The following is a 12,958-nucleotide window of genomic DNA, read 5'->3' as shown; positions in this document are numbered from 1 at the left end:
GTGTACTCAAAACTGCAACGAACTGCCATGTACGCTTTAATTTTAAGAAATTTTTTTAAAAAGCGGGCAGTCCCGCTTGAACTAAATACAGACGACAGGATGCGATGGGCTCACCAATATGGCGGCCGGCGACTACGCTGTGGCGCACCCTATGCGCGATCCAGCCAATACTGTAGAGATCAGTGGTGTCAACTGCTGGGGATATCCAACGCGCACAATAAACAATTGCTGTAGTACCGGTGCATCACGTCGCAACGACATTTGCCGTGACCCGAGCGGGATAGCGCTATGTGCTCGGTTGTCTGTGAAAACGGCAAGCGGAAAAACATAGCTAGGGTTCGAGCGCTATAAAGCGGAGCGCTATAAAGCGAGGCGCTGTATGTGGGAACTGCCCTTAAAGGATTGATCAGCTGGCACGTCTCCATGGGGAGATGCTCCTCGTTCTCACCACTACGTTGCTCCACACGAACTTCTCGGGAGCAGTTCTCGGCAAATTGCAGAACTTCTAGTGGCTCGGCTTTCCCACATGATTGCCCCTTTCTGATGACCGTATCAGCACTACCGACTGGAAACATCAGCACACTCAACTGAGCGTCATTTCAACGAGCACATCTTGTCCACAATGTCGGTAAAGAACGGGGCTTGTGATCCTGTTTCCTGCAGCTCGAGTGATTGGAGGGGTTATCCTATAGGTGGCCCATGAATACGACCTTTACTGACTAGGCCCCAAGAGCAACGATAACGGACGACCAACGTAATCCAACAGGAAAAAAAAAAAGCAGCCTGCGGCGCCTGCATATATTCAGTCCTTTCCATTGTGCTGCGGGTGTCCAACAGCCGCGAATACACAAACGTGATCCAGTTGATGGTATCCTTCTCAGGATCAGATTGCTCCCTTGCTCTCATACGAAGTCTCTCCCGATCCTCAGAGGGCTCGAAGTGGGCACTGTTGCCGGAAACGGAGGCAGGCTTCCACCAGGGACGGATCGAGTATTTTTCCGAGGAGGGTCCTGCCTTGGACAGCATGCTTTAGCAAGGCCAATTGTGACTCTACGTAACAACTGAAATTGAAGGGGGTCAAGGCATCCCCCCTAAACCCACTCCTGCCTCCCACTCTTCCATATGTCAGATAACGCAGTGCGGTAAACGTTCTTCTGACCAATGTATCCACAGCTTGATCTTCGTCCGGCACTACACCGATGGGAATGTTCCTTCCTCGCGTATCGTCAATCTTTAGGTCAGCCTGGCATCTTCCAATTCTCCTAGTGTTGCCAAAATCATCAGATCCGTCAAGAAACATCAAGAATCATGGATCCGTGAGATACATGTCCACTGACGTGCAACATGGAAGATGCCCCCAAGACTCCTTGGCCAATGTAAGAAGAGGCATTTGTCATATTGTCCACCGCCTAGACGCTCTCCCCCATTCTGCACTGCACACCTTTGGTGGATTCATTGTGGCACTCAACAAGAGGTGAGATTCGAAACATTATACTGATAAGATGGCACGTGAAAACTTTTTGTTACATTTACGGGTACATGTAGGTTCGGCGATCAATGGGAGAGGAAATATTTCATTATTCCTGCAACATCTTACCCTGGATTCTGATTCACTTGGTTGGAAGGAGCACAAACTGCGAGGACTACTAAGGTCCTGATTCCGTAGTACAAATTATTAGAACAAGAACATCATCTTTAATTGCGTCGACGTCCGACGACGCCGATCACGACGGTGATGACTTCGGTGTTCACACGGAATCAGCAGAAACCGAAGAGCCCGGCGGGTGGAACGAAGGGAGCCGCAGTACCCTAACTGGCCCCAGTGATTTTCCAATTATTAGGCGAATATTTCTCAAATACAACACTGGTTGAGTGGCTCTTTAGCGTGGGCACAGGGCTTTTCCCAATTAAACGAGGCAAACTCATTAGTGTAATAAACTTCGAACACCGGTTACTGCTCAAGTGTAATATCTATAAATAGCACATTGTTCATAAGTTGCATGTTTGCAATAAAGTCTGTTGATGGCATGTCTTTGTTTGAGAAATCCGCAAAGTAGCTGTAACTAGTAACTAACTTAACTAGTTTCTTTTTTCGTGGATTAACTGTACCTGTAACTCATTTATTTTGGAAGTAACTTTTCCCAAGACTGCTCTTGAAGAACTGCATAACTCGCTCGTTGTGATATTTGCGTCCGCAATGTTTGGTTAGGGTTTTGTAGTGGCCATTTAGGTAGACAATATAGGCCGCGGCATGGTCAAAGGGTAAGTCGGGTGTTGTTGACTGTAACATAGGTGAAAGTAGCAAATGCTAAACTTGAGATCCAGCTGTGCGTCCTACTTTTTCTGATCAAGAAAAATAAATGGCGCGTTCACATACGGTTTTGGTTTCATGCAAGCACAAGCAATTGCACTCTGCTGACCGTCGCTAGGGCCTGTGATCGAGGTAAATAAGATCAAGAATTGTTTCTAATAGGTAACTAAGCAATAATGTATCCCGCCTAAGTACTTGTTTCATTCACAGAAACCAGGTATTACTGGCGTCGCGGCAACGAGAGCACTGACTATATATAACTCAACCAAAACTAATTGGCTCCGAATTATTTTGAAATATTTTGGACCGTGGCATCATTCGACAACATGGTTTACCTCTGATGTGGGATTTCCCTTTAAAGCCTCACTGTCGCCCTCCTACGGGGAAGGAAAGCTGCACTCTCAACGTCAACACATTAGAGGAGCACAATTGTTGTTTGTGTTCGTTGTCAAGTTGAGACGTCGGTTCACTACATAACAATCTTACCGATATCCCATAGGTGTGTTCTAACGAGAAGATTGTTGTTTTCGACTATAAGAATGCACCTGGTCAGTTGAATATTTGCTCCATGTAAAAAGAAAAAAGAACGTCACATTTGAATTGATACGACCTTCAGAAGAAATATTCTGACGCTGACTGGAGAATATTGAACTAAGAAATGTGTGCAAAATGTTGACTTCCATAATTAAATGGTAGTATCGCAGCATGTTTACTAATGTACCTAGTGAGGTACATCAGTGATAAGGGCAAAAACGATCCGGTGTTAAGAATCAACCGTTGCGCCACTGGCGACGTCCTCAAATATGCGCTAATTATTTGCCGCACAGCATTAACGGAACGCTTTATAACGTCATGGGAGCGATCAGAAGACGTTTTTATAGGCAGCATCAGGATACGACATGTAATACGGATAATGAAAAACTGAAATTGGAAATATGAGTGCTTATTCTCCCGTGTAAACCGGGAATTACCAGGTGTCTCCGTACGGCATACCTACTGTTGTAGCGTATGCTAATTCCTAAGTTCCTTTCTTTGGTGGAAATAACTCGGGAAAGTCTGAGCTTGGAAGAAATAGATTAATTGATCACCGTTTGTAGAACGTACGTGTATGCTGGCATCGCATCGTATGAATGATGTCCATAAAAAAATCATGTTTTCTCATTTCAGAACTGTATAGACGCTTGAAAGGAAAACTTGAAGGTATCGTACGTCTGCAATCTCTATGACTCAATATCTTTCAAACAACAATAATTTTCAAACCCACGCGGATCTTCCTCCATTTTCGTGGGAATTTTTGAACCAAATACGGTATGGTAACGGTGTCGCAGACCTTAGCATGTCTGATCAGAGTATGTGTGAGCTCTTTCTTTTCCCGATTAGACGACTTGACGAAGTTGCGCGCGCCTTCGAGTGAACTGTATGGCGGGCTAGACTGAATGGTGCGCTGAGCGAAGGATGAAGTCGGGTCGGGACGACGGGCCTGCCGACAGGTGGCTGCCACGGGCTGCTTGCGCTGTCGTTTCCGGCGCCCTCTCCCTCACGTGATAGGGTATGTGAACAGCATCTGAGTGCACTCCGGAGTGCAGCGCATGAGAAAAATAGATGGAATCTACCGAAAATACAAAATAAATAAAAGCGAAGCGTGCGCGTGCTCGTAGCTGTCTTATACGCACGTGCTGTCGGTCTCGGCAGCTGCAACAAATGCACTCCCAAAGACAAATCGTGTTTCCTTCAACATGTGTATCACAAACATACGGTAATGTGCGAACATCATTTGCACAACTGGTGAAGCACACAAATAGAAACTTTAGACTGCCGCACGGCTTTTTACACATAAAAAATTATGCGGCGTATCAATTAAGTGAGTTAGTATCGATGTGTACTGTGATGGGCGGTCCTGCATTTGCAGCTGAGGCAAAGGTGCGTATCCCAAATAAAAAGTCATCATGAGGCATATTAACTGTGCAAGGCACTGTGGACATCTTGAGGGGCGGAACACTGTGTCTGCTTCTCCGTGTGATAGTGCACGAAGTTGCAAACTATTGGCGAATTCGGGTGGTCATTTCGTAGGAACTTTTTTGCCAGATCTCGAGCAGTCATGTTCGCTTGGTCAAAATGAAGTTTTTTATTTTCATTTATTTTTTATTTATTTATCAATACTGCCAGCTGCTTGTTAGCAGCCAAAGCAGGGGTGGGACATACATTGTAAAGCTTACAGCAAGTAAAACGAGCACTGCAGAAAAAAAAACACAATAACCACCAACAACAAGAAGATACACTCAAAACATCAAAACAAGAATCTTTTGTGGAAAGTAATTACAGCTGATCACCAACGACAGCTAAAAATGCATTCACGGATGTTGCATGTACCGCGTCTGCAGGAAGACAGTTCCAGTCAGTTGTGGTCCGTGAAAAGAAACTATATTTAAAGGAGTCTGTCCTAGGAATTTCTGTTCTGAACTGCAAATGGTGTGATCGAGTTCGACAATGTGAAGCCCTTTCAACGTAATGGTCAATATTAATCTTATATTTCCCTTGGACAAGCTCATAAAAAATTTTTAATCTATTAATCTTTCGTCTTCTAACACGAGTCCAGCTAATTCGTACATACAGGTAATGGATGAGCTAGGGCTATATCGATTGTAAATGAATCGTAAGGCTCTCTTTTGGATGGCTTCGAGTTTATCAATATTAGTGGTAGTAATAGGGTCCCATACGGGGGAAGCATACTCTAATATCGGTCGCACACAAGTTTTGTAAGCGGTTAGCTTTGTATCAGGGGTAGCGTGCTTTAAATTTCGTTTCAAGAACCACAACCTATGAGATGCCCTTCGACAATTTTTTTCGATATGGGAATTCCAGGTCAAATCATTCGTGATGTTAATCCCTAAATAGGTGTAGCTATTAACAAAATTGACAGCCCTGCCGTCGATTTCATACGTGTAACGTAAAGGATCACTCTGTCTTGACACAGTCATAACCGCACATTTTTGTACATTCAGGTCCATTTGCCAAGATGAACACCAACTACTTATAGCATTAAGAGCAGTGTTAAGAGCGTCCTGATCCCTCCGGCACGAAATACGAGAAAAAATTACACAATCGTCTGCAAACATTGATACCTTCACCGAGATATCACGTACCATATCATCAATGAAGAGTAAGAACAGCAAAGGGCCGAGTACCGACCCCTGCGGCACTCCCGATGTAACTGGCACTAATCCAGACCTATCGCCCCGTACTTCAACATACTGTTGCCGTAAATTAAGATAGTCTGTCAGCCAACGTACAATGATTTCATTCTTGAGAATCTCTCTGAGCTTTATCAGAAGTTTTGCATGCGACACTTTGTCAAAGACACGTGATAAATCTGAAAAGATAACATCCGTTTGACCTCTATTGTTGATAGAAATAGACAGATTGTGCACAAAATCTAAAAGCTGAGTTACGGTTGACAAACCTCTTCGGAACCCGTGTTGCCTTTCGGTAATGAAATTTATGTTGTCAAGGTAGTTTGCAATGTGTCCCACCAAAATATGTTCAAAAACCTTACTACAGTTACATAGCAGCGACACCGGGCGGTAATTTGAAACGTCAATGATACTCCCTTTCTTATGTACTGGCACCACCTTGGCCACCTTCCACAGTCGCGGTACCAAGCCACTATTCAATGATTTCTTAAAAATTACTAAAAGATATTTACTAATCCACTCCGCGTATCTTCGCAGGAATATATTGGGTATACCAACTGGTCCGGTGGCCTTTTTTACATCAAGTCGGAGTAAAAGGTTTAATATACCCTCTTCACTTACTTCCAAGTCTGGAATTCCAGATAGATGCGACGGCGGATAATGAGGGAGTATACCGTTTTCTAGTGTGAACATCGTGGAGAAATAACCATTAAACGCCTCAGCCATTTCCTTACCATTACCAACAACTTTTCCGTCGACCACAAGGTTGTCGATCGCCTTATTTGCAGGGGAAATGTGACGCCAAAACTTGGGTGGATTCTCCTTCATAAATTTATGCAAAGTTACATTATGAAAATCGTATTTAGCTTGTCGCATTTTAGTTCTAAATTCTAAGACCAGGCTTCTTATGTTCTCCGTTGAATTCAGACGTTTATTAAGCCGCAACCTCTTGATCTTTCTTTTTAAATGAATATGTTCTCGCGTAACCCAGGGATTTGCTGTTCTTACCTTCTTAACCTTAGTTGGCACGAACTTGTCAATGCATTCATTCACAATATGCGTAAACTTTAGCCACAAACAATCAGCATCTGCGTTTTCAAAGTGTACTGCAGCCACGAATCCATCAAGCTTAGACTCAAGAAAATCCAGGATGCTTTCATCCTGAGCTCTATTAAAGTCCAAAACCGTTCTTCTTTGTATAACCTCATTCTTCCTATCAGGATATGCTTTATAGATAACGGCCCTGTGATCTGAAATGCCGTCGGTAACCGTGCACTCACAGTCAGATAGCAACGCATCGCTTCGAACAGAAATCAAGTCAAGAATTGTTGATGACTCCCCTTGGCATCGAGTCGCGTTGGATACGACCTGAGTTAAATTTAAACTAAAGCACATGTTCACCATAATGTCTGATAGCTGGCAAGCCGACGTAGTCGGAATCATGCTCTGCCAGTCAACATGTGGTGCATTAAAGTCACCAACAACCATGAGAGGTTTGTTTCTCGGTAACCGATGCAGGTACTCAGATAGATGCATAATATCCTGAAGGTCAGAATTTGGAGGCCGGTAAAAAGCTCCTAAAGTAATTGGTGGGATATATGACGTCACTTCTATCCAAACAGACTTTGTGCCCTCTACATTGGGGAGGCGTGAAAATTCAACGGTATTTTTCACAACTATCGCTACCCCGCCACCTCGTGTGGGCCTATCTTTTCGTATCATGCGATAAGCAGGAGGTACAACTTCAAAATCTAAAATAGCTTCACTTAGCCACGTCTCTGTTAACACGAGAAAATCGGGTTCATACAACTCAAGAACGTTTTCAATATCACTGATCTTGTTACAAACACTTCGAGCATTTATGTTAATTAGACACATTGTTTTATTTTCGCGAGTAGGACGACAAAATGCTCTAGTGACAGAGTTTATAGCAATTGATGGTAATTGCTACTTAACTTGCTCAACGACGCTGCCACTTCCAGAATCATAAACATACGTCTTCCCATTTAAGAAGTAGGAAGTAATTTAGGAAGTATTAGGACTACTAGGAGTATTAGGAAGTAATCTCGCATGTTCGCGTGGCGCTTTCCGAGCGCTCCAAATTTGCCAGCTAGCACTTTTTTTGCCCGGTCTCAAAACGATCGAGCAGCAGATTGCTCAACTGCATCCGGTGTCGTCACATCCGCACTGCAACGGTGGCGAGTGCCCTCATTGGCGCGCATGTTGAAATCAAGTGGTTTAGCAGACGACAGAACTCGAAGATGGGCGACCGCGATGCCCCTAGCGTGATCCAAGTACCTAAAACCGCTAGATACCTAGCAATCATGTTCGAGTGCCAACGGTCACGTGATCCAGCTCGGTCGCCGACCTAGCAATTTCCGAGCGCTCGGCCGTGTTGCTACGAAATGACCACCCGAATTCGCTATCTATTTATTTATTTATTTTTTCATTGCCGCACGCAGCACGGTCTCCCGCTGTCTTCTTCTTTTGCGGCTGCAGGAAAGCACGTGGCAAACAATCGTCAACCACTGGAACTGAGAGGGCTCTCCTCCTCAAAAAAACAACTTTATTTGCGACCTTGGAGAATGGGGAGTTTCATCGCCACAGGCGATACTCTACCCCATTGCTGGATGGAATGCGGGGGGGGGGGGGGGGCTGCATGCGAAATCGTCTATTACAAATTCTGACTCAAGTGTGCTTCAGTTAGCAACGCAGAGGCCCGAGCCTTACCCGTCCGACACCGCGTTTACGGCCGTGAGTTCTCCATAAGCCCCACTACCGGCTCTACCCGCTTCTGTGTGTCGCAGCGGTGAGAAACCACGACCTTATCTTGGAACTCTCTATCGGAACTGCCCTTATCTTGGGTCGCATTTTCGGTTTTCTTTTCATTTTTTTCCAGGGCGCAAGAGGTGATAGTGTGCCCTTTCACCTTCTCACATTGATGGTGAAGGGAAAACGCGTCTCCGAAGGTGCGCTATGAACAAAATAAAGCAAAAATTGCGTTGCTTCAAGAATTTTTCGCGGACGATCTATCGAACGGATTTTTGTTCTGGAAACAGCCACGGTATCAGGTAACCAACAGGTGACCAAAGTGACCTGATGTGCTCATAGGAAAAACTTTGTAGCTTTTATAATCAAAAAGTTAATTATTGGAAGTGAATTAGGACATTGCTTTAGGAGTCTGCTACTGCCCTCTTAAAGGGACTATGAAATGATTTTTTTCTCGCTTTCATCAGAAAGAAAACATTTTTCTGAGTCTAGAACCACAATCTTCGAAAACCTTCGTCATGAGAGGAGTGTTCTTGGGGGCGAATTTAAGCGATAGCGGCGACGGGAGTGCTGCCTGCGCCACGCTGTGGCAATCTGCCGCGCGGAAACACAGCGAGCAACTTGGCGGGACCACAGCTGGATCCACGACACGTCATCGTGACGTGTCGTGGTCCCACCAGGAGCACGCGCCGTAGGATCCCGTGTATGCGTTCATGGGGATACGGGAGTGGAAATCTCCATGACGCCAGCTTCTGTGCCATGGTCGCAGTCTATCGGAGTGCGTCCTGTGGTTTTCGCCGACATGCCGAGACGATGTTGGATGGTTGGTTGCCCTCATTCACGTCAATATTCGCCGGGCATCCAATGTCATATGCTTCCCAGTGACGAGACGGACAGCTTTTGATGCCACGAAGCAATCGGACCGCCGGAACGGAAAGACTGTGCGGTGTCATGGGTGCCATTGACTGCTTGCGTTTGTAGCGAACATTTCCATGACTGTGATTACGAAGGGGACGCTGTATCTCTTCAACGTACTGGATAACGAGCTCAGTGTCTTTTGAATCAAGGTGTAGCACCATCACAATACCGGGAAAGAACATCCACCTAAACAGCACAAAAGTGTGAGTACTTTTCAATTTTCGGGCTAACAAAGATCTCTCAGTCCGTGTGGTCCGAATGCTATATCACAGATTTCGGAATTGCGTAAATGGATTAATTCTCATCGGCGTGACTTGAAACCTTGCGGCCGCTTACGGCACACAAGAGGGAAAGAGAGAGTAAAAGAAAGACAAAATAGAAGTGTCCGAATCTAGTCACTAAACTCAGATGGTGCACTGTTGATGAAAACAAACTTCCTTTACCAAGATCTGAGAAACCATACTTCAACAGAATATTTATGTAACATATCGAATATTTGCATCGGTGCGTTTCTCTTCACTCATCTGCTTTCATGTTCATGTTAGGTAACTCTTCATCTGAGCCTGAAACCCCCGAAGTGAGACAGCACGATCACTGCAACCCACTATTCAGAGCAGACCAATGTTCTCCAGACTTCTTCCAGCTTCCTCTTTGCAGCGTTGTCTTGCCTACCATTCCGGCCATGTGTGTTGTTCATAGTTTTTTTTAATTATTTGATTTCAGTTTGCTTCATCATATCTACAAATATGATATTGAGGGGGTATTGGTACGACCGAATAAGCTAGGATGCTTTTTAAAAGATGCACACTTTTGTTCCTTATCTTATAATCATTACTCAGATCGATTACTACATCCACTTACTTACTGTGCTCTTCATTTCGGCACGTCGACTGTTCTTTTAAACGTTTCATAGCATATTATAATCTGTGTTAAACTACCCATTAAACAAATTAGTTTATGTTAAGTTTCTTGTAATCTGTCACCCACGTCTTATTATTTTACTTATATATATATATATACCTGTAAGTCAAACGTCGCCATGCAAGTACTGGACAGCTGTTTCGGCCAGGTTGGGCCATCATCAGCAGTACGCAGGAGGGCAACGTTTGAGCGGATGGCGTCAGAAGGTCACGTGGCACGTGATGCCTCCTGTCAGGGTGTCCTAAGGCGCCTCTCAAAGCCCAGTGCAAAGCCAGTCCAGTGTATAGGGGAAAAGAAAATTAGCAAGAGCTCTTTGGTTGCACGTGTAGCATATGTTTGTAAGTCAAACGTTTCCATTATATATATATATATATATCAGTTGAAGAAAAATAGCATCGGCTCTTTGGCTGCACGTTGAACATATGTTTATAAGTCCCAAACGTCGCCACACCATCATTAGGCAGCTGTTTCGGCCTTATTGGGCCTTCATCAGCAATGCGTAGGTGGGCGTGATGTCCTCCCGTCAGGGTGAGAAACTCACCTCTGAAAGACCAGTGCGAAGCCAGTAAAGTATTAAGTGAAGAAAAATAGCATAGGCTCTTTGGCTGCACGTTGAACCTATGTTTATAAGTCCCAAACGTCGCCACGCCATGCATTGGGCAGCTGTTTCCGCCTTCAGCACCGTGTAGGCCATTCTTGCAGAATTGCAAGATTCCAGGAACGACGGTTCGTGGTGGTGATGGTGAAAGGGCTTGCCGTTGTCGGCCTCATGTATGTGGGCAACGACACGACTAACGCCCTGGGCAAATGTGCGTCCTGGGCCGACTTCTAGGGGAACTCTGCTGCCGACATATGTCTGAAAGCGTCTGAGGAAAACCCACGCACTGGGCTTTCAGTGGTGGGTTTCTCACCCTGACGGGAGGACATCACGTTCCACGTGACCTTCCGACGCCACTCGCTCAAACATCGCACACCTACGCATTGCTGATGAAGGCCCAATGAGGCCGAAACAGCTGTCCAATGTTGGTGTGGCGACGTTTGGAACTTATAAACATATGCCCAACGTGCAGCCAAAGAGCCTATACAATTTTTCTTCACTATATATATATATATATATATATATATATATATATATAAATGTGACGCCACCTTTGGAAAGGCGCCACAAGTGGCCCCGACTCAAGATCGTGTCACTTCCCTGCGCCAGGCTGACGGGCTCTCCAAGTAGAGCGAAACAGCTGTGCTCCGCTTGGAGAGCACGATCAAATTGAAAACATATGCTCAACGTGTAGCCATAGAGCTTCGGCTATTTTTCCTTTGTATATGCAGTTGCTGGCTTGCACTGCTGCCTCCACAGGTGGCGCCGTCACCGTGGAACATTGATGTTTCGCCGAGGCGCACTGTTAGGGCTGACCCAAGATCGCGTCACTTCCCTGCGCCGGGCTGACGGGCTCCAAGTAGAGCCAAACAGCTGTGCTCCGCTTGGAGAGCACGATCAAATTCAAAACATATGCTCAACGTGTAGCCATAGAGCTTCGGCTATTTTCCCTTTGTATATGCAGTTGCTGGCTTGCACTGCTGCCTCCACAGGTGGCGCCGTCACCGTGGAACATTGATGTTTCGCCGAGGCGCACTGTTAGGGCTGACCCAAGATCGCGTCACTTCCCTGCGCCAGGCTGACGGGCTCCAAGTAGAGCGAAACAGCTGTGCTCCGCTTGGAGAGCACGATCAAATTCAAAACATATGCTCAACGTGTAGCCATAGAGCTTCGGCTATTTTTCCTTTGTATATGCAGTTGCTGGCTTGCACTGCTGCCTCCACAGGTGGCGCCGTCACCGTGGAACATTAATGTTTCGCCGAGACGCACTGTTAGGGCTGACCCAAGATCGCGTCACTTCCCTGCGCCGTGCTGACGGGCTCCAAGTAGAGCGAAACAGCTGTGCTCCGCTTGGAGAGCACGATCAAATTCAAAACATATGCTCAACTTGTAGCCATAGAGCTTCGGCTATTTTTCCTTTGTATATGCAGTTGCTGGCTTGCACTGCTGCCTCCACAGGTGGCGCCGTCACCGTGGAACATTGATGTTTCGCCGAGACGCACTGTTAGGGCTGACCCAAGATCGCGTCACTTCCCTGCGCCAGGCTGACGGGCTCCAAGTAGAGCGAAACAGCTGTGCTCCGCTTGGAGAGCACGATCAAATTGAAAACATATGCTCAACGTGTAGCCATAGAGCTTCGGCTATTTTTCCTTTGTATATGCAGTTGCTGGCTTGCACTGCTGCCTCCACAGGTGGCGCCGTCACCGTGGAACATTGATGTTTCGCCGAGGCGCACTGTTAGGGCTGACCCAAGATCGCGTCACTTCCCTGCGCCGGGCTGACGGGCTCCAAGTAGAGCGAAACAGCTGTGCTCCGCTTGGAGAGCACGATCAAATTCAAAACATATGCTCAACGTGTAGCCATAGAGCTTCGGCTATTTTCCCTTTGTATATGCAGTTGCTGGCTTGCACTGCTGCCTCCACAGGTGGCGCCGTCACCGTGGAACATTGATGTTTCGCCGAGGCGCACTGTTAGGGCTGACCCAAGATCGCGTCACTTCCCTGCGCCAGGCTGACGGGCTCCAAGTAGAGCGAAACAGCTGTGCTCCGCTTGGAGAGCACGATCAAATTCAAAACATATGCTCAACGTGTAGCCATAGAGCTTCGGCTATTTTTCCTTTGTATATGCAGTTGCTGGCTTGCACTGCTGCCTCCACAGGTGGCGCCGTCACCGTGGAACATTAATGTTTCGCCGAGACGCACTGTTAGGGCTGACCCAAGATCGCGTCACTTCCCTGCGCCGTGCTGACGG

The 12,958-nt window shown here is 46.2% G+C and overlaps 1 long non-coding RNA gene across 1 annotated transcript in view; it reads left to right on the top strand.

The window, feature by feature from the left end:
* Positions 1-12,958, top strand: part of LOC135373184 (uncharacterized) — a 58,837-nt gene that overhangs the window by 34,337 nt on the left and 11,542 nt on the right. The window contains exon 3 of the long non-coding RNA XR_010416325.1: positions 3,479-3,511. This is a non-coding gene — a long non-coding RNA (uncharacterized LOC135373184). The remainder of the gene's footprint in view (positions 1-3,478; positions 3,512-12,958) is intronic.

This window comes from Ornithodoros turicata, unplaced genomic scaffold (assembly GCF_037126465.1).
Source record: "Ornithodoros turicata isolate Travis unplaced genomic scaffold, ASM3712646v1 Chromosome22, whole genome shotgun sequence".
Taxonomy (NCBI): domain Eukaryota; kingdom Metazoa; phylum Arthropoda; class Arachnida; order Ixodida; family Argasidae; genus Ornithodoros; species Ornithodoros turicata.
This window is presented reverse-complemented; position numbering and strand designations above follow the sequence as displayed.